Here is a 21,155-nt window from a genome sequence, read left to right as displayed (position 1 = left end):
TTCATCACTCTGCCTGACCCCCTCAGCCCTCAGGAACACTGTACCTGTGACAGGGCTCTAACAGAGCCACTGGCTCTCTGTGTCTGAGAGCTGCAGAAGGGCTCACACAAGCCCCTTTGGGGAAATGGGCTGCTAAAGGAATTATCCCAGTGAAACGGCAGGGAACTCCTGCACGGTCTGCACTGAGACAACCGGGGAATCTTAGACGAGCTCCACCAGGCCGCAGAACTGACCAGTGCTGGGGGTCAGCTGGGGGTCATCTCCTGTCACCCCACTATCATTATTTACAAGGGCCATTTCCCAGCTTGGCTTGTTGGTACATGTCCTGCAGAAAGCAGAAGGAGGAGGTAAGAAATGTCATGATCCTTTTATTATTTTCCTGTTTTTGCACAGGATCAATCATTTAAACCCAGGAAATAAAAGTGCCCCAAGAAAAACAAGGAGCATTTGAAAATCCTGGAGACTGCAGGCCGCTGCTGAACAGGCATCGTTCCTACCACCTGAATGACTAGTGAGCCGCACACCTGCACATCCCCAACTGCAGCAGCTCCAGCTCTATCAGGAGGCAAACTGCGCCATGAGATCACTCCTGCCCCAGCTCGCCTACACTGGCTTCCCGTCACATTCTAGATTCTCGCTTCCGACTCCTCCACACTATCAGGGCCGAATCGCCCCCTCGTGCGCCTTGTCTCTTTACAGGCAGCCCTGCTGTATCACCATGAACGCACCTCAAAAAGCCAGAAATACCGCACTGACCCCACTGATCCTGAAGCCCCTAATGAACACAGCCTGGTTTCGTTCAAGAGCAGGCAGGATGACATCCTGGGACAAATAAAGTGCTAACTACATAACGAGCTAGATGGTTCCTCTCCTTTGTGACCCCTGATCGAGTGCGAAGCACTGCTGCATGATGCACAAGGCCGAGCTACAAGGTACGAATGTGTTGGCATCAGATCCATTTTGTGCCCTGTATTTTGTCACACTTACAGCGATAAGAAGGATCAGGTCGAATCCTGTTGGAGCTGCTCGTTGTTTTATTCTAGCAAGGCTCAGTGCCGTCCGCATGTACTACACCTTTGCTGTCACCCCATTATAATCTGACTGTGGACACAAGTGTCTGTGAAATAAATGAGAACAGAATGGCGTACGATCAAGCTGATCGCTGCTCCAACACAGCGAACGGAAGGCTGTCAAACGCCACCCAGCCTTGGCCCTGTCCCCTGGAGCCAGACACGCCCAGCACCCAGGCAAACGCCCCAAAGATACCCAGGGCTGGGCCGACACAGGCTGCTTATCTGGGTCACTCCCACGGTAAGGGGCTGCTGCAGCCTATTAGACTTTCAAATGAATGCAGCTGTTCCTATAGGAGGAGCGGGTCTCATTAAAACGCTTCCTTAGGCAGTCTGACTGCATTGTTCACCGACAGACTCCGACTGCGAGCCAGGCAGAACGGCACGGCCTGCCCGCTGCTCTGTGTGCCCGTATGGGTGGCCGAACTCCAGCACACAGTCCCGTCCCCTCTACCTGAGACTGCAGCAGCCCTAAACCACCTCCATATCTTCCATAAATCCTAAATAACCGACAATGACAAAATCAGGTCAAATTATGTTCCAAACTGCTTTAAACTGGGGGTGTAGTCACTACACTCAGTACACCGCATTCTGCCTGCTTTCTTAAAATAAAGACACTCAGTCAGCAAGCAAGCATCTCAAACGGAGCTGCAGGACTGGAGAAAGGCTGATACAGGATAACGCTGTGTCTTTTCTGAAAGGCGCTCCGCCGCGCCGCAGGGAGAGGACGTGGTCAGGAGCGCCCCCGCTCCGGTCTGACCCCTGGGGCACAGATCACCAGGCGACTGACCTGAATTGTGTTCATATTTTCAAACATCACTTGTCCAGTGCGAATAAACAAGCAGGAGTAAATGCTCGGCATAGGAAACACTACTAAGGAGGAGCCCTTCTCATTTCTCTCCAGTTGCTCATGAAAGCAGAGCAAATGACTGAATTCTGTCTCCTCCAGCAACACGTCTATATAGCTGTTAAACACTGAGACATGCCTGGCCAGGGCACGGCGTGGAGGCTGTGGGATCGAGGGAACAACATGTCAGCTGCGGCGCCTACCCAGCTCACAGCCCGCCTTCAGAACTTCCTGCTTCCTGAAGAGAGCCCGCCCCCAGGCAGGCATCCCAACTTTGAAAAATTGATTGCGGGGGGTTCGTCTCTCAGCGGGGTCGTCCCCCTTGAACAAAAACACAGCTATATAATTTAATAATTTGCTGATAGATACTATAATATATATGCAGTACACTATAGATACTATAACTCCCCAGTCCAGTTTAATAATCTTTTTTTCTTTTTTAAGAGATGCGGCTTGTTCAGCGGATTGGAGCAGATTTTCAGAGGGCTCAAGGTCACAGCAGTCTGTATCAATGAATTATGTGATTTTGCAAGACATCCGATTCACAAGAGTTTCGTGTGCGAGCTGACCTCTGAATTCTGTCTTTATGTGACACAGTGCTAAATGCCCTTCCCACGTCACTCTTGGAATTTGGTAACAAATATTTATTGTTTTATAACAATATTGCACTGATCATGCTCCGTGAGACCTGACCAAGCTAATAACTAGCAGCTCCGTTATCTAACAGCTCACTAAACTCACCTCGACACGTCTTTTGCAATCATTTCAACCACCGCCGGCTATGGTAAAATCGCTGTTGCAGACGGTGCAGCGAGCTCATGTAACACTGTGTTTTACAGGTATAAGGCAAGGGGAAACCTTCGTGTGGTCTGGTGAAAAACGGGTTTTGTATTTTTTCGTCTTTGGTTGCTCCACCATGTCGTTGTGCCACACGAGCACCGGAGAAGTAAAGTGTCACAGGAGCGTGCAGACAGAGACGTCCCGTACAGCGAACTGCGGTCCGGGAATGGTTCCCCCCCGTGAAAAAAAATCGTGAATATATCATGAAATAAATCGGTGATGATTTTTCGGACCGGGGGCGTTGCCGACAGAAAAATTTGGGAGCGGGGGTCGGTTTCCGGGAGATTAGGGATCACTGGCTGGAGTCAGGGAGGAGACGCTAAATTTCTGGGAGATCGGGATGTCTGCCCAGGTAACGGTGGAACACCACTGCCTGAATCCAGGAGAATGCTGGGAGTGGATTAAATCCTTCAAATCTTTCCACCCCTCAGAGAACTGAATGTTTGCATCACCACCCTGTCTAGGCTGTGTCTGCCTCTGGATCTGACCCGCGATTGGAGTAACACACCTGTGGTTTTCTCTGCACTCTTAGTCTCCTGACAGTTTCTAATCCCTGCTGCTGTCAGTACAGCGCTGTGGACTGGCCCCGTCTTCAGCAGGGCTGGGACATGAAACAGGGGCTACAGCTGATTGCTGAGCTAACCTCACACCTGAGGACAGGCCAGCACAGCACAGGAACACCGAGAAGCCAAACAGCTCTCTTCTCCGTCTTCCCGGAGAGCTCACAGGGCATGCCAGGTGGCATGGCTTTGAACCCGGAGCGACGGGGTTCCCCTGTGCGGAACGGCAGCTCTAGACTCGGAGGCCATGAGGAGAGAGCTCACAGACATTCACAGACGCCATCTGCTCTGTACAAGGCTCACCCTTGCTCCCTGTACGGCAATGCACTTTGAAAATAGCCCTGCTCAGGATAAATATGCCATAAATCTCAGGAGCCCTGGCTAATTAAGGTTTGTATAACGAATCAATAGTGGGCTGCCACTCATTATCTTGACAAAACAGCCTGGAGGGCCGAGCGCAGGGCAGCTCTGTGCTAGGGAGTGAGGGAGTGCTGGCAGGGTAATGAGTTCCTGTGGGTGTCTGAGTGGTGCCAGGCAGCACTGGAGCAGCCTGTGCTGGTGCTGCTGCCCTGGTCCAGCGCCCCCTGCTCCGGGCATGGCCAGCTGGCAGCGTGCCGCTGTACTCCGGCAGCAGGGCCCTCGCTCGCCATGCTCCACATGCAGCGAGCAGCACGGGCAGAAGGCAGTCAGACCACCTCCACTGGGCCAGCGGGGCAGCAGCGGGTCAGCAGGGCACTGAGAGGCCCCAGGATCCCTGCGCAGGGCTGGAGACTGGAGGCGCTTCCTGGCGGCTGTCTGGACCAGAACGATGGGATTCTGGAATGGACTGGCTATGGCAGAGCTGAACAAGCAGGACATTTGGAGCGATTCCTGTGTTCTGTTATTCTGACAGCCCCTACCTGTGCCGTCTTTCCCCCTGGCTGCCTGCACAGAGAAAGGCACTGCCTGTGCATGCACACTCCTGCAGCTGTGCAGAACAATAACCCATCGGCAATAAAAGCCACTTCCAAGCCTGATTGCTTTAGATCTCCAGTGTCATGTGTTCTCATGAAACCATTTGAATTCACTACGAGCTGCTCCCCCTCATCCCCCCTCTCCCAGGTTAATTCTCTATATTAAGTTATCAATCTCGCTGACAGACTCTGCAAGGGAACCATTGCCATCATTTAAATCTATAGTACTTTTGCAGATCCGGCCTTACAAATTCCGGAGAAAGAACAGACATCAGTGAGGGATAGTCTAGGAGTTGCACAACACCAACAGGCCTTTCCCACAACTCACCCCAGGATAGGGAGCCTCCACTGGGACACCCAGGAATAATAAGGCCCCAGAGAGGTCTCCCAGGCTGGACGATGGTGAGTTTGTCAGCAAGGCTCTTAGAATCTACGTCAAAAGGCAAGGAAAGCCAGTCTAGGAGAGCAATAGCAGCTAATAATGTGAATTTATGGTGGTGGCTGTGTGTGTCTGTGTGCCTGCCCTCGGGGAGCTCATTAAGATGGTGTCAGGGAGGCGCGTACAATTAGAGAGATACAGAGCGAGAAAGAAGCAGGATCGAGATGCTTGGAGAAGAGGAGGGGGTGACTCATCTGTAAACTGGCAGGGGACTTCACAGCAGCTGGCAGCTTGCCACCCTGTACCCCAGCTGGCAGGGGTGAGTAGAGTTTGGAGATTCTAGGCAGAAAGGGCAGATTGTGAACAGATCAACGGTCAATATGGCCTTTTCAAAGATCTGACATGTGGTCCTATTCTGATTTTCTTGGAAAGGAAATGTTAAAAGTTTAAAGAATGCAAATTGTACCAGAAACAAAAGTTTTTCTTAGATGATACTTTCAAGACTATCAAAGCCTATGCATCTCTTTATTTGCGCTGTCCCTGGTCATACAGTGTGTTTCTGGCTGCTGAAGCGCCAATGAACCAGCAAGACAGTCAGACGGGTGTTTAAATCAGAAACATTTTCATTTCCTTTCCTTGCACTGTGCTTTGATGAAAGATCCAAATCAAATCTTTATTTTGGCATTCTGAAGATCTCTCCTCTCTGTTCAAATTCAAATGTTTTAATATGTTATTAAGAACTAAACAACCCAGCATTAAAACAAACTAGAGATTCTGTTCCAATGCCTGGTGTGAAAGAGGTGAGGAGCAAAGGGGACACTGTCACCGGTTCAGGGGCGCTGTGTGGACACGGCCCTGTCAGGGGACTCACTGGAGCCTGTGGGCCCGGCAGTCCTGGACAGGACCAGCTGTTGATGCCCTAACCCAGCCAGGACAAAGTGGCCACAAAGTGGAACTGAGCAGGCGGGATTCAAGACCTAGGGCAGCAGTGTGAATCCCAGGAATGCAGTGCTTTGAATTGACCAGACAGGAGGAACTCGAAACCAACGGCAGCCTTTGCTGCTCGGAATTGTGGGAAATGTACTTATTAGGGCTGTGCCGCCTGACTTCTCTCTAATTCACAGCAGCTGGATCAGTCGCTGGGGGCACTCATTTTGCAATGTGGGCCTGTGAGAAGTAAACAAATCGCTTATTATAATAAGGATGAATGTGATTATTGCTTCTGAGCTTTACAGGACTCTTGCACGGGGCTTGTATACACCTCCTGCTCATTTTCCCATAATTCAATCCCACAGCACTGGTTGTTGGAGGAGACACACACCCCAGTGTGTTTGACTGCTCTCAACCTCTGCAGAACTAGGGCTGCGATTCAGGAAAGGATGCCAGTGGGAGTCCAGTTCAGTGTTGAAATGGGAGCAGATCCCCCAGGCTCAGAGACAGCATGACAAGAGTTAAATATTCCAGTTCTCTCCAACGCACTTCTGTCCCTCTGGCATCACTAAGATGGGAACAGAGTTGGTGTCACACTTAGAGCATTATCCCTTCACCTCTGGAGCCTGTAAGTATACTGAGATATCCCAAAATTCTTTGGTGGTGCTGTGGTTCGTCGAATACATATATTGAGTCTATGAACTGAAAGCCCAGTGCTGATGCAGAGCTTGACAGCCTGTGGGACTCACCCAGCGCTGCACACTGAACATTTCCTAATGCTGGACCTCCAGAGTCCCCTGCATCACCACTGAGCCAAGAAGGTTAATACAGCATCGCTATATCCCAGCCTCCTGCACGCTGTTTGGATGCAGACAGGCCATCAGCCCTTTTGTAAAGAGCTGATCTTGCAGTCTATTGATCAGCAGAGCACTTATGAACACTCAGGCACACATTTCCTGTCACCAGTGCTTGGTACTGACAAGCTTGTCATGGAGCAGAGGGCATCCTTGAGATCTGCAGGACAGTCCAAGGCTGTTAGGCTCATCCCTGCAGGGACGGTCTTGTCTGGATCTGCAGGAAGTCACAGAATTAGCTTCACCATCTCCAGACTTTCAGAAAAGTTAAAACTAAAACCCGCAGAATTATTGCTTCATCTAGACAGCTGTAGCCATGGACTAATCATCGCTCACAGACAGACCGGCCTGTCATCATGGTCAGGCACACAACTAATCTCGGCTATCATGAACTTCTGAGCCCACTTGGCAGTTCTACGTACATGTATTATTTTCCACATTCCTGTGCGCTGTAGTTTAATGATATGTTAGATGCAGTGTTGCGCTGTAAATAAATGTGTATGAACACCTACATATTTCCACAGTGGTAGCAGTTGCCGAGTGAATTGCAGGGTGATGTGCAGATGTCTAATTGACTGACCCAGCCTGATTAGAACAACAGACAGTCTCTGTGTACGATGGCCAGGATAGTGCCTGATCTGCACCCACATAGCTGCCCATCTGAGCCCAGTCCAGGTCAAGTGGAAGTCAGCTGAGTGTGAAGGACGAGCTCTGCTCAGACTCCCAGTTCTGCTCTGTTTACCTGCCTGTACCCTGGAGCCTTTCCAGGAATCATGGGAATTTTATTCAAGCAAGGATCTTCTGCCTCCCTGCCCAACTCACACCATCACACCCTTCTCTCTCCTGTTACTCGGGGATATTTTTAATGCTCTTGCTAGAAAGCAAAGACCTCCCATCAGCCATTTCTGGACCCTGACCCTGAGTTTGATCAATTCAGGACTGTGTGACCCCCTGCCCATTTCAGTGGGAGACATGACAGCAACATGGGCAGTCCTGCTGAAGAGAGAAAAAATCAGCAAAAAATAAGAAAAACCTATTTACTTAAGGAAATAATGATCACTCCCTCTTCTTCATTTTGTCTCTGGAATGTCATTTCAGTGTTTCATGAGAAACACACCAAAATCTGTTTTACAAAGCATTTTTAAATACTCATATATAAACATTAATCATAACTATTACCCATTTAGTAGATGCTTTTTTGTACAGTGATTTCTAAAGAGACGTGGGTGAGCGATGTGTCAAACACAGCTTCTGCAGAGTCTTTGACAGCAGGACCACAATTTGACATCTTGCACAATGAACAGAGCTCCAGGAGGTCTGGAGACACACCAGGAGTCAGGAGAGCTGGAGCTCCAGGAGGTCTGGAGACACACCAGGAGTCAGGAGAGCTGGAGCTCCAGGAGGTCTGGAGACACACCAGGAGTCAGGAGAGCTGGAGGTCCAGGAGGTCTGCAGACACACCAGGAGTCAGGAACAGATCTGGAGCTCCAGGAGGTCTGGAGACACACGAGGAGTCAGGAGAGCTGGAGCTCCAGGAGGTCTGGAGACACACCAGGAGTCAGGAGAGCTGGAGCTCCAGGAGGTCTGGAGACACACCAGGAGTCAGGAGAGCTGGAGCTCCAGGAGGTCTGCAGACACACCAGGAGTCAGGAACAGATCTGGAGCTCCAGGAGGTCTGGAGACACACGAGGAGTCAGTAGCAGATCTCCACTGTGAGTAACATATTCCATTCAGTTTCCCAGTGATTTTTTGTTCTGGATCCACAAAATTAAATATTGTTTCATATAAGAGTGCCTCTCTATTTCTCTTTCATCCAGCACAGCCTCCCTGTGCTGAGTTTCCTGTGTTTACCAGGTTCTGGCCAATTGCCAAAACAGAACATTCCAGAACGTCCCCCATTGTAGAGACAATGAGCAGCAAGGCAGCACACAGAGCACGGTGATAGGGAAACACACTACAGTCTGTTAAAACTGTTGTACAAAAACATGATCTATCCATCTCGCCTTCAGAGGTATATAAGCAAGTTGTGTCACCCTTATTGTCCAACTGCTGAGAGGATTGAGAAGCCTCCTGTTGTCTGTAACATTTCATGTGTTTTCGGCACACCCATGAAATTATTATTACTATTATTTTTACCTGAACACTCTGGCATTCACACACAGAGAGCTGACACTGATCACCTGAACTCCTGAACTCACCCTCCTGAACACACACAGCGCTGGCACTGATCACCTGAACTCACCCTGATGCTTTCTCACACACAGTAGTGCATGATCGTGTGTGTAAGTTGTGTGAGTGAGTACATGCGCATTTGCCTTCTGATCTGAAGTAGGTCAGCTCTGGTCCTCAGAGACTGGGATTGCGGATGAGCGTCATATAACAGGAATTACAGCTGCTGTCGACCTAAATCTCTCCCATCTGACCCTCTCATACGCTCTCTCAAACACACACACATGCTGCTGATGTTTGGCCAGATGCTCCCTGTCCATGGCTTCTCTGAGTTTGCCTTCTAGCTCTTTCTCTCTAATAATTCACTGTTTCTTTCCTTTCACTTGACTTCCCTCTCTCAGTCTCTATCTCTGTCTTCTCTCTCTCTTCCTCTCTCAGGCTCTGTGTCTCCGTCTCTCCTCTCTGCTTGTTCTTTTCCTGGTATCCGTTGATCTCTTCTCTCAATGCCACTCTGTCTCTGCTCCTCTCCTGCTATCTCATCCCAACCCCCGCCTCTCCCGTCGCTATCCTGCCCCATATTCCCCTCTCTGTGACGGCGTCTCTCTGTTCTCACACTCCACCTCTCTCTCAGTCTCCTCTCGCTCCCCGAGTCTCTTCGTCTCCCCTGTGTCTTCACTCAGCTCTTTCGCTTCTCTCCTCCTCTCCTCCTCTCGCATCGGGGCAGAATAACGGTCACAAACGCCGGGAGGCCCTTCAGCTCCCCCAGCAGCCCGTGAGACCAGTCACACAGAGATCACGTCTGGAAGAATCCAGGTATTGGCTTCAATAACATGGCTGGGCTGCTACAACACCTCCTCACAGGATCACTGCAAATTCAGCGTTTAAAAGAACGTCGTTTCTCCAAGCACTTCTTCCTGTCAGCCTTTCTTCTTCTGTCTTTGACTCGCTCTGTAAATCCTTCTTCCACCGTTGTCTTCCTCTCCCCTCTATCTTCTCTCTCTGCAGCTCCCTGTCTCTCGCTGTCTTTGTCCTTCCTCTCCCTCCTCCTCTCCCTCTGTTTGCTCCGCGGGTCTATTGGCCAGACAAGCGGGAGTCAGGAAAGAAAATGAGCTGGAAGTGATTAGCAGATCTCTATAGTCAACAGATTAGGCCATTAGTCTGAGAACAGAGGCAGTGTTTAACACAGCCTGCGAGCTGCCTCTGTCCTTTAATGAGAGATCATCTCTCCTTGGACCCTGGAGCACACAGAAGTCATGTACAGGGATAACCACTGTCAGATCTCACAGGCTTCAGCCACCTCCAGGGTGGCCAGTGTATTGTGACTGGGCCCTGCCTGCTGGATTCACTTACACAGTGCCTGCTGCTCGCCTGCCGCACACAGAGTGAAAAACAGCGCTTACAGATGCTGACAAGGAGAAGCTTCTTGCACTACTCACAGTGCCCTGATACAAGGCTCTGTAGAAGGGTGCAGGGTTCAGGGGGCTCAGCTACAGGACGTGCACTGAAACTCATAAACCTCACAGGAGCCTAACCCCCTCAGGCTGAGCCTGCAGCCTGGTCAGTAAGGCACTCAGTCATAGACCAGCCAGAGACACTTGAAATACAAGTACACACTGCAGACATGTTTATGGAAAAACCATCTTAATAAGTGACTGGGGCTTGCTGTTGTGGGTGTTTCTTTCTGATTACATTACCTGTTTGGCAGCTAATTGACTCAGGGATTTCATCCAGCTGTTTCTTGACAGAAGCCAGATTATTGGCTAAATTGCATACACTCCCTCGATCCTTTGTGCAGAAAAGTGCCTGCCGTTCTTGGTTTTACATGCATTTCTACGTAAAAGGGGGTTGTTTGATCATTCAAAACAAAAATAAAAACTTTGCCTGACCGTGATGGAGCCTATTCACTGGACTGGGAGTTCTGGAGATTTTCCGGAGGTGTTTGTAAGACATTGACCAACAGCATGATCAGAGGGCGATCATCTGCTGCTGCAGAAGAGTAGAGAACCTGGCTTGTGAGCAGGAGTCCTGAAATACTCGCAGACTGAGTCCCAAGCCGGGAGAGAAGTGAGCAAATTCTCCCGCTCGTGTCCACTTCGACGCCTGTCACACTCCTGCTGAGACACAGCTCCGGACAGGAGCACAGGCTGACTCCTTGCTATCGCCAGGTGGCTCTGATCCTCAGGGATGGGCTTTCTCTACGCTGGGGAAATCTATCCCAGTGACTACACTGGGTGCCTGTGCCACAGCCTGCCCTGCTGAGAACAGCAGGGGCCCCGGAGGAGGCTAAACAGAACAGCAGCTCCCACCGGCAGGCTGGGAGCAGCCAGCCAGCTCCTCCCTGGCCTCCAGGGACACATTTCTACAGTAAGGACGAGTAATCCAGTTAAACGCTCACAGGCTCACAAGATCACAGGTGGTCTGACTCCCCTCACGAGCACTGTCCTGTGGTCCTGTCCCAGCGTGAGTGTCCAGCTGTTCCTGTTCTGTACAGCTGGAGCACATCTGCAGCCACACTGTCCTCGAGCTCCGCGGAGAAGAGTTTGAAAAACAGGGATGAGCTTCTTCCAGGAGACCGAATGCTTAACTGCTGCTGAGCAATTATGCAGAGGAAGACAAAGAGTGAGGGAGAGAGACAGAACGCCAGGGGAGAGGGAGCAGTTTCAAACAAGGTGGGAGAGACGGCAGAGGAACGGGGATGGAGAGACGGGGGAGGGAGGGGGGCAGGGGAGGGAGAGATGATGAGAAGTGTGAGGGAGAGAGTTTAAATATTCACAGTGAGAGAGACTTCTGAAGTGCTTTCCCTGGAGAATGGCATAATTGATGGATTCTACTTGTAGCTGCCAAAATTACCATCTCCCTTCAAGCAGGAGTTATGATCAACTGCGATTTTCCCTGTTATTGCGTTTCTTACTCATCGCAAATCAGATCCTGTGAGCGGGGCTGCTCTGTCTGATCCGGCTCCGGCCTGGTGAGCAGGGAAGTGCTGATGTCAGTTCTCCCCTCTGCACGTGTTACAACCCACCGGTAGCACTGAGGACCGGAGGCACATGTTCAACCTGCTTAAGGCAGAATGAGCTGTCTTTCTTCTACTGTGCTTTTCAGTCCATAATGTGTTTTTTTTTGCGTTCTAATCAATGTTAGAGAAAAAGATCTAATCCTACTCAGTGCACAGAGGGGAAGAGAATCCTGTCTAATCTTCCTCTCTGGGAAGCACGCAGCTTGATCCAACTCAGGCTGTACCAGAGAAGCTCCAGTCCTGACCAGCGCTGACGCACAGAGCCTTCCTCCTGCGGCCTGTCTGAGCGCACACTTCCTCATCAGTGCCCTACCGCAGACAAGCAGGAAGGCAGGAGCTCTCAAATGGCAAATAAGACATTTTAAAGAATAAAGCTAGCGTGGATCGAATCGCAATAATGAATGAATGGGGTTCCCAAGCCAACAGATTACAAAACCAGCCACAAACTATGTATCCCACTCTAGCCAGTCAAATGCTATTTCAACATAGACCTGTGCTGTGAGGCCTGGCTCGGCCTGTGTGGGCACTCGTGTAGCGCCCTGACTGAGACTAAGTAAAAACATTAGTCTCAGCGGTGCTTCATACAGACACAGAACAATAAAAGAGAACACAAGGTAAACCAAGCAGGGTATGGCCTCTGTTAGTGCCAGCCAGGATCTTCCTGCCAGTCCGCCAGGACTCCCCAGCGCTGCTGCTGTGATCACGCCCCCTAGTGAGCGCAGGCTGTTCCACGCTGCTTCCCTGTATATTCAGTAAGGCGCAATCTATAACGCTCTCTTTTCTAAAACACTCAAGTCTTGATTTAAATACTTGAAGCCATATGGCGCTTATGAGCTTAATTTACATTCTTGATTTATAGCCCTGTTTCCTGGCTGATTGCACTGTGGTCCTGTACTTTAACAGTGACCCCTGCTGGCCCAGCTGTGTAAGGACCACTGAGCCAGTGCTCAGCAAGAAAACTGAAGAAAAGGAGTTTGACTTAATCACTTTGTTTACTGACTCATCTTGCTCAACAAGTTCATGGTCTTGCTTTTCAAGAAAACTCAACAAAGTGAAATAAAACCAGAAAACTATGTCAGAGTTCAGTAATGCTCCCACAATTTCATGTGTGCACGCCAATGTCCATCACTGGCTCATGGGACTCAGTGTGTTTGCCTGACTAGGGGTCTTGCCTTTGTCTTGCTGCCTTGAGGGATTTACATGAAAGGCACTATATTCTATATAGTGCCTTTCAGTCCTGGCGGACTGGCAGGAAGATCCTGGCTGGCACTAACAGAGGCCATACCCTGCTTGGTTTACCTTGTGTTCTCTTTTATTGTTCTGTGTCTGTATATTCTATATCCACACATTTCATGATACAGGTAACATAATAAGACAGCTAACTTTATGAGCACCCTCTATATAAATATAAAATATTCTTTAGATCATTTAGGAGCGCCACTAGAGTCTGTCAGGCTACGCCTGTGCTGTGGTAGAATCTCCCAGTGCTCGGGAAGATGGGCTGAGTGGCCGCTGTACTTGTACAGCTCTTATCAAAATTCCTCTTTAACAGATCTCTCACACTGCTCCTTCTGCCTGCTGCCAAACAAAACCTTCCTCCCCATCCTCCCAACTTCCATCCCACTGCTCTTCCCTCTGCTTCCCTTTGTGAGCAGCCCCGTGCCCGGCCTATAAATAAACCTGCTGGCTATTTCCAGCGCTCCGCAGGGACGCAGGCGTAAGAGCGAGGGAGGAGGAGGCTGGTGCCCGGCCCGGGGCTGCCGAGGAGAGCACAGCGCAGTGGGGAGGGTCTCCGGGACGGAGGGACAGAGGCGGGGAGGGACCTGTTGCGCTGAGAGATCCAGCAGCCTGTTCCCCCTGCAGAGAGGGAGGGGGTGGGAGCTGATCAGAGCTCTGGGCTAACGCGCATGAGCGGGCACAGCCATCCGGGACCACTCCCTGGGCCAGCTGCAGAATTTAAAGCATCCCAGACCGCTCTCCAGAGCACTGACACCGAGCGCCAGCCAGAGTCTGCAGGCAGGGGGGGCAGGGGGGGAAGACGTCTTTATTTATTCATGCCTTCAGATTGCAGCCGTGTTTATGTGGCTGAATAATTGATGCCGGAGCCGGCTCTATGTGCATGAAAGTGGTCGGTCTTTTGCCAGGTCAAGCAGACAGGAGAGCCTGAGAGGCCCTGGCAGCATGTGACTGAGAGCCAGACAAGCTCAGGAAGAGCCCTACGGCCTGGGCCCAGCCTCGTCAGGCTCTGATCCAGTGCTGGAAGGCCCTTTCTTCAAGTGGCACAGACTGGCCACCTTGGACTTACTGGCACCACATGTCCTAGAGCAGATCTGTCTTCCTCAGGGGAAGCTCTGGCTGATAATATACAAGCGACAGTCATGAAGGCATCAGGGGTGCAGGACAGTGAACCTTTCAGATGTGCAGCACATTGAGAAGTACAAAACTGACTGATGGAGCAGGTTAAATGTGGTTGTAAGGCTGTGCAACAAGTACATGTGAGAAATGAAGCAGGATCCCAGATTGCCATGTTTCTATGAGCTTTTGCCAGGAGTGTCTTAAGCCTAGAGGGCGTCCTCAGCTCTTGTGTGTGATTTCTGTCTTCCAGGCCCTGGACGTGGCTCTGAGATCTGCTCCCTCCTTCCTCCAGTGTCTAGTCCCCACCAGGGCCCAGCTGCTGGGGATCTAACCACAGCTCCGCTGTCTGTCCTGCTCCTGCACCGGCCGCACTGCTGCTGCACACAACACACAACACACAACACACACTGCTACACAACCAGTCCAGAAAGGCCGGTGGAGATCAGCGGCTGAGAAGGCAGGATGGGTTACTGGTAGCTGGAAACATTTTTCCCTTTCAGATGAAGATGTATAATAATCACATTATTTTGTACAGTACCTTCAAAAGCAACCACCTCAAAGTGCTTTTTATACATTTCCATCCATATCAGTAAAGGCATAATAAGAGCCTAATAAACTGGCCAGTCTGTCAGGATGCTCAACATTAAATTAACGGCAACTGGCATGAAACATCAGTGAATTATTGCGGAGTTAATTACTGCTGGCTGGAAGAGACTTCAGTACGTTTCCGGCACACAGCAGCCTCATAAATATACATACCTCCCTCACCACACTCTGCACACCGCAGTGTGGAGCTATATTTATAGTGGGTTCCTATAGGAATAGATGGAGTCTATATATATATGAACTTCAGAAGTCTCTCACAAGCTTGCCTACTTGTGCTGCCCCCACTCCTTGCATAACGTGGAGCACTGGTGTGGCTGTGAGGAGCTGGCACCCTCTCCTGGAGGCCCTCAGCACCCTGGGGCCTGAGCCCTGAGCCCCAGGCAGGGCCATCCTCAGGGTCCCCCCTCTGCTAGCCTGCACTATAGCGCCTCCTGCTGGAGGTCTGACTGCGCTGCGCCCCAGGGCCCTGGGTCAGCAGTGACTGCGTGAGAGAGGGGCTGCAGCTGAGCTGTACCTGGGGCTCCTCTGTGCAGCACATTCGTGGGGCTCTCGGAGAGCACCCACAGTCCCCCCTCGGAAATATTCACACACAGGGCTCCTGAAGAACACGTGTGTGTTTTCCACGCTTTGTAAACATCTTCCAGTGAGTGGACACAGCAGCACAGCTGTGACGAAGAACAGCTACAATCAGCCAGGGTCTGAAACACACAGGACTTGGTCCAGACTAAGTGTTCTGTTCTGATCTGTTCCCATACGGACCTGCTGTAGCTGGTACTGCAGAAACCTGGGTCAGGCCCTTTCCTGACAGACCCGCTGTAGAGACTTGCGTTGGTCCCTGTCCTGACAAACCCCCTATAGAGACCTGGGTCAGAACCGGTCCTGACAGAACTGCTGTAGAGACACGGGTCGGCCACAGTCCTGACTGAACTGCTGGTGCTGTAGAGAATAGGGTCAGAACCGGTCCCGATGGGTCTGTCGGACAGAAAGCGATGCCCCAACTCTCACTATGTCAGCTCGGCCCAAACACCAACACAGAGGTCAGCCATGCCGGACAACCCTACAGCAGTCGGGTCCTAATATAAAGGCAATACCCCCCCCTCAGTCAGTCAGCTACTGACAGGGGCTTGTGCAGAGCTCAGGGGCAATATGATCAGGGGCTTGTACAGAGTGCAGGGGCAGTACGATCAGGGGGTACAGGGCGCAGGGGCAGTACGATCAGGGGCTTGTGCAGTGCAGGGGCAGTACGATCAGGGGGTACAGAGTGCAGGGGCAATATGATCAGGGGCTTGTGCAGTGTAGGGGCAGTACGATCAGTGGGTTCAGAGTGCAGGGGCAGTACGATCAGGGGGTACAGAGTGCAGGGGCAGTACGATCAGGGGCTTGTGCAGTGCAGGGGCAGTACGATCAGGGGGTACAGAGTGCAGGGGCAGTACGATCAGGGGGTTGTGCAGTGTAGGGGCAGTACGATCTGGGGGTACAGAGTGCAGGGGCAGTATGATCAGGGGGTACAGAATGCAGGGACAATATGATCAGGGGCTTGTGCAGTGTAGGGGCAGTACGATCAGTGGGTTCAGAGTGCAGGGGCAGTACGATCAGGGGGTACAGAGTGCAGGGGCAGTACGATCAGGGGCTTGTGCAGTGTAGGGGCAGTACGATCAGGGGGTACAGAGTGCAGGGGCAGTACGATCAGGGGGTACAGAGTGCAGGGGCAGTACGATCAGGGGGTTGTGCAGTGTAGGGGCAGTACGATCTGGGGGTACAGAGCGCAGGGGCAGTACGATCAGGGGGTACAGAGTGCAGGGGCAGTACGATCAGGGGCTTGTGCAGTGTAGGGGCAGTACGATCAGGGGGTACAGAGTGCAGGGGCATTATGATCAGGGGCTTGTGCAGTGCAGGGGCAGTACGATCAGGGGGTACAGAGCACAGGGGCAGTACGATCAGGGGGTACAGAGTGTAGGGGCAGTACAATCAGCGGCTTGTGCAGTGCAGGGGCAATATGATCAGGGGCTTGTGCAGTGTAGGGGCAGTACGATCAGGGGGTACAGAGTGCAGGGGCAGTACGATCAGGGGCTTGTGCAGAGTGCAGGGGCAGTACGATCAGGGGGTTGTGCAGTGCAGGGGCAGTACGATCAGGGGGTACAGGGCGCAGGGGCAATATGATCAGGGGCTTGTGCAGCGCGCAGGGGCAGTACGATCAGGGGGTTGTGCAGAGTGCAGGGGCAGTACGATCAGGAGGTTGTGCAGTGCAGGGGCAGTACGATCAGGGGGTACAGGGCGCAGGGGCAATATGATCAGGGGGTTGTGCAGCGCGCAGGGGCAGTACGATCAGGGGGTTGTGCAGAGTGCAGGGGCAGTACGATCAGGGGGTACAGGGCGCAGGGGCAATATGATCAGGGGCTTGTGCAGCGCGCAGGGGCAGTACGATCAGGGGGTACAGAGTGCAGGGGCAGTACGATCAGGGGCTTGTGCAGAGTGCAGGGACAGTACGATCAGGGGGTTGTGCAGTGCAGGGGCAGTACGATCAGGGGGTACAGGGCGCAGGGGCAATATGATCAGGGGGTTGTGCAGCGCGCAGGGGCAGTACGATCAGGGGGTTGTGCAGAGTGCAGGGGAAGTACGATCAGGGGGTTGTGCAGTGTAGGGGCAGTACGATCTGGGGGTTGTGCAGAGTGTAGGGGCAGTACGATCTGGGGGTACAGAGCGCAGGGGCAGTACGATTAGCTGTGGCAGGAGCTGTCTCTGTTCAGCTGCCGCAGGTTAGTGGAGTGTCAGGAGGAGTAATAGCAAAGCTCGCAGGCAGAGGACAATAGTAGTAGGATGAGTTACAGTGCAGGGAATTTGTGTTTCTGATCATTCTCATAATTAGAAATGCTAAAAATTATCATTTAAAAAAAAAATCCTGAGCACGTGGTTCCTGACAATAATTCCTAATACATTTTAGCCTGACAAAGACGCACCTAATGCGATTAACACACTTGCTAAAATGCTTTGCCAAGGTTCTGTTGCCTTTTTTGTTTGTGTCTTTCTGACGGCTGTCACGGTTGTTAAGCCCGTTTGCAGGGAAGTGTTCGTGTGGAGAAGTGGCTGGAAACTGCTGACTCTCCCGGTGTGGGCCCAGGCCCGCCCGCGACCCCTGCTTCCCCCAGCACAATACTCCAGCAATTTTTTACTGAAAACTCCAAAAAGAAAATGAAAACATAATCATACGACTTTAGAGAAATAGCAGGACTGGTGCAAATAAATTAAATGTGTAACACCTTTGAATAAAAATACTACAGGTGTAAATGGTTCAGAAATACATAGTATATTGTAGTTTATAGGTTCTATAGTTACATGTAGTAGGCAGAAATAATGAGGAAACAGAGCTGTCAGTGCCAGTGTTGTGCAGGCGCTGTAGATAGGCACATTAATATTTACAATGAACCCTGGTGAGAACAGTACTGACTGGTAGTTCATAATCTTCCCAAGCAAGGCAACACCTGAAGCTGAGCGGAGCTGCTCCAGTACAGACAGACTGACTGCACGCCTGACAGACGACCATTGCAATAAAGGGCAGATTACAGCAGCCTGCCTAGTGCGAGAGGAAGGCGAAGCTACGCACTTCCATTTGTTAAATTCCAATGAACATGTCGCATTTCCTTGCTGATATACACTGGAGAGCGACAGACAGAGGGGTAGCTGACAGATTTCCTTTTGATTATTTGACTCAAAAGTCGACGTGTTAACAGCAGCAGGATCTACACGGATTCAACCCCCACGATCACGCCGCTCCTACTAACAGCAATTGATTGAACTGACATGAATCGGTTCTTCATCACATGTGACAGAGCGCCTTAAAGAACGAAGGGAAAGCAATTATTATTTTTAAAAATAGTCCCCAAAGCATCCACAATTAACACAGCAACCCTCTTCCGTGCTTAAACAAGAGGCAGGAAGAGTGACAGATTCGTTTAAACAAAAACGCCTCTCTTCACACCTCGCAATTAAAAACCTCTCGGATCTGAGCAGCAACTTACTTTGAAGTCTGTCGGCGCTGGAGAAGCTGGAGCTGCTGTTCCGACCCCACGCGATCCTGTCACAAGCCCTCCCGAGTGACGACTGGGACACGCGTCGAGCAGGACCCACCTGGTCCAGCCTGGGCGTCCTGCGGTCGGCCAGGTGAGCAGAGAGTGGGGGCAGCGGCGGGCGGCGGTATCCTGGTCTCTGGCAGCGCCAGAGAGTGCTACATCGCAGCTCTGACCAAGAGAGTCGAGCGCCCACAGCGAGAGAGAGATAGACACGATACATCCCTCTCTCTCCGTGCAACCGTGACACCCCCTTCTCCCTCTCCCTCCCTCCCGCCCGACAGCGAGTTAATCTCTGAGCTCCCACTTAAATTGCAGCCACTCGCTCAAATCCCTCTCCTGAGGAGGGCTCGACCGCCGCGCTCTCGCTTCTTCCTCCCCTCCCGGCTCTCCCTCGCTCGGTGCCGGTGTCGGTGTCGGTCCCGGGTTCGGGTCTGGTGGGAGGACCAGAGCTGTGCGGTGATTGACAGCTCCGGGATGAGTGTTTATCGCGTTTATCGATGTGGCGATGCGGAAGGTGAAGCGCGCGGTGCTGGTCTGCTGGCGCGCCCGTACGGTCCACTCAGTCCAGCGCGCTCGCACACATACAGTAGGTAATAATAATAATAAAGCCGTCATAAGCTTCGGAAGACCACCGTTTAGTCAATATCTAAACTTGAATAAATGACAACTAACAGACAGCCATGATGCGGAGTTCTCTTCCTACCTAACGACCAAGCTATTTGCTTATTACTGGTAGAAAATAGGACCACGTATCACGATTTATTATCAAAGAATTCACACTGACTGCAGCGCCGCTGTGTCTATTATCTTAAGCGCGACACCTCGACGCAGATCCGCACGCACAGACCACAGACCACGGACCACCGCAGCGCCGCTGCTCACTCGCTCCCCGGCCGCCGTGTCCGACAGCCGGCCCATCCCTCACACCGGGCTGCGGAGCTGTTGTGAAACCCGGAGGTCACGCACTGTCATCGCGGGACCCTGACCTCAGAGAGACCGGACACATCTTCTCCTAGGATTAGGAACACAGGGGTCGAATGAATATTGAAAGTAAAGTTTGCTCCACAGGTGTGCAGATGTTTGGACCTCCTGCTGACATGCCTGAGCGATAAAGACCATGAAAGCCCTCTGTAAGATGAAAAAACACTAAACTGGGCTCCTGAGCAATGTGAAGTCTGGGCACTGATTTGTACAGTAGGCCAGCTCTCTCTCCGGCAGTGTCTCCTCTTTCTGTCCCACGGGGATAAAGTAAGGCAAACCAGACACTGGGAATACCAACACGGATGCAGGGGGGAATGCCACAGCTGGAAGAGGGAAAGATGCTTCACGTCAGGGATCCCAAGAGAGCTGGTGTTCCTACAGGTCTTCAGTCCAGGCGGTACTGTGGAGACCCATGTAAAAGGTGTGAGAGCTGTGCCCAGCTATTCAGGCGATGCTGCTCTGAAAGCCTGTAACACACTGGCCCTCCAGGACACCCGGATCTCTGCTCTACTGCGGCCCCCCTGAGTGGGACCTGTCATGGCCACTGAAACACGCTGCTGCTCCTATCGTATCAGGCACCCATGAGTCTGGCAAAGCTCAGCCCCTCCGGTAACCCAAGGGCTCAGTCCCAGCTCCCTCTCTGTCCTGAGTGCTACAGCCCTGGAGTCTCAGACCTCACCTGCTCACAGCTCCACCCGAGCCCCTGCTATCCCGTCTCCTCAGGTCCGTCCCTCCCTCCTCGTGGAGAGCTGTCCAGCAGTGAGCGTGCTGCCCTGAGCCCACCTGCTGTGCTGGAGCAAGCTGAGTGCTTTCAGACAAACACTGCATACGCAAGCGGGAGAGATTAGAAAATGCTCCAATCTATTCCGTATTAAAAGGTCCCTTTGTCATCCTTGATCTTAGCTGAATACAGTACACAAGCTGTGCAATACGTACAGCACAGAGAGTGAAGACAGCTCACATGTGATTATGATTCTGTGCGAATCCTCTGACTGGGTACGGACACACTCTTCGCTGGCAGAACACAACACAACACAGAACACAACAGGCAGGGAAATTCATTTTGATCTGTCAAACACAGAAGTGTGTGGATTCCTCTAGCTGACAGCTGGAAAGGGGTAAATAGAAGTGACCAGTTCTTAGTCTCAAAGACTTGTCACCTGGATACGAGTTAGTGGAACAGTCTCCTAGTGCTGAAAACAAAAGACGCTGTGGAGTCTGCGTCTGCCATCCATTAACTCAAACTCCTGGGTGTACTGCATCCACACTGAACTTCATAGAAATTATTTATTTCTCTAACACATTGCACTTGCTCTGAAAAAGTAATGACTAATGTTTCTATTTTGTCCAAGAGCTTATGCAGCTAAATTCTGCTCCTGATTGGAGCAGCTGTTCAGATGATGTATGAGTGAAGAGAACAGAGGTTGCCATGATACAGGAATCTCATCTGAAACAACAAGACGTTGGTAGACTTGCCCATACGAATTGCTGTGTGGCTGTTTCCTGCTCTGCTAAGGACAAGACTAAG

At 51.5% G+C, this 21,155-nt stretch overlaps 1 protein-coding gene across 2 annotated transcripts in view; it reads right to left on the bottom strand.

Annotated features, from left to right (window-relative positions):
* camkvl (CaM kinase-like vesicle-associated, like) overlaps nt 1-20,462 on the bottom strand; it is a 38,151-nt gene extending 17,689 nt beyond the window's left edge. Inside the window, exon 1 of one of the 2 annotated variants that reach the window (XM_069185175.1) lies at nt 20,307-20,462. The gene's annotated coding sequence lies outside the window, so the exon portion shown is untranslated. Of the gene's footprint in view, nt 1-18,595; nt 19,229-20,306 lie in introns of those variants that run through there. The other variant, XM_069185167.1, reaches the window with a different exon arrangement.
* Between the last annotated feature and the right edge of the window lie 693 nt (nt 20,463-21,155).

Source organism: Lepisosteus oculatus, chromosome 2 (assembly GCF_040954835.1).
Source record: "Lepisosteus oculatus isolate fLepOcu1 chromosome 2, fLepOcu1.hap2, whole genome shotgun sequence".
Lineage (NCBI taxonomy): Eukaryota > Metazoa > Chordata > Actinopteri > Semionotiformes > Lepisosteidae > Lepisosteus > Lepisosteus oculatus.
This window is presented reverse-complemented; position numbering and strand designations above follow the sequence as displayed.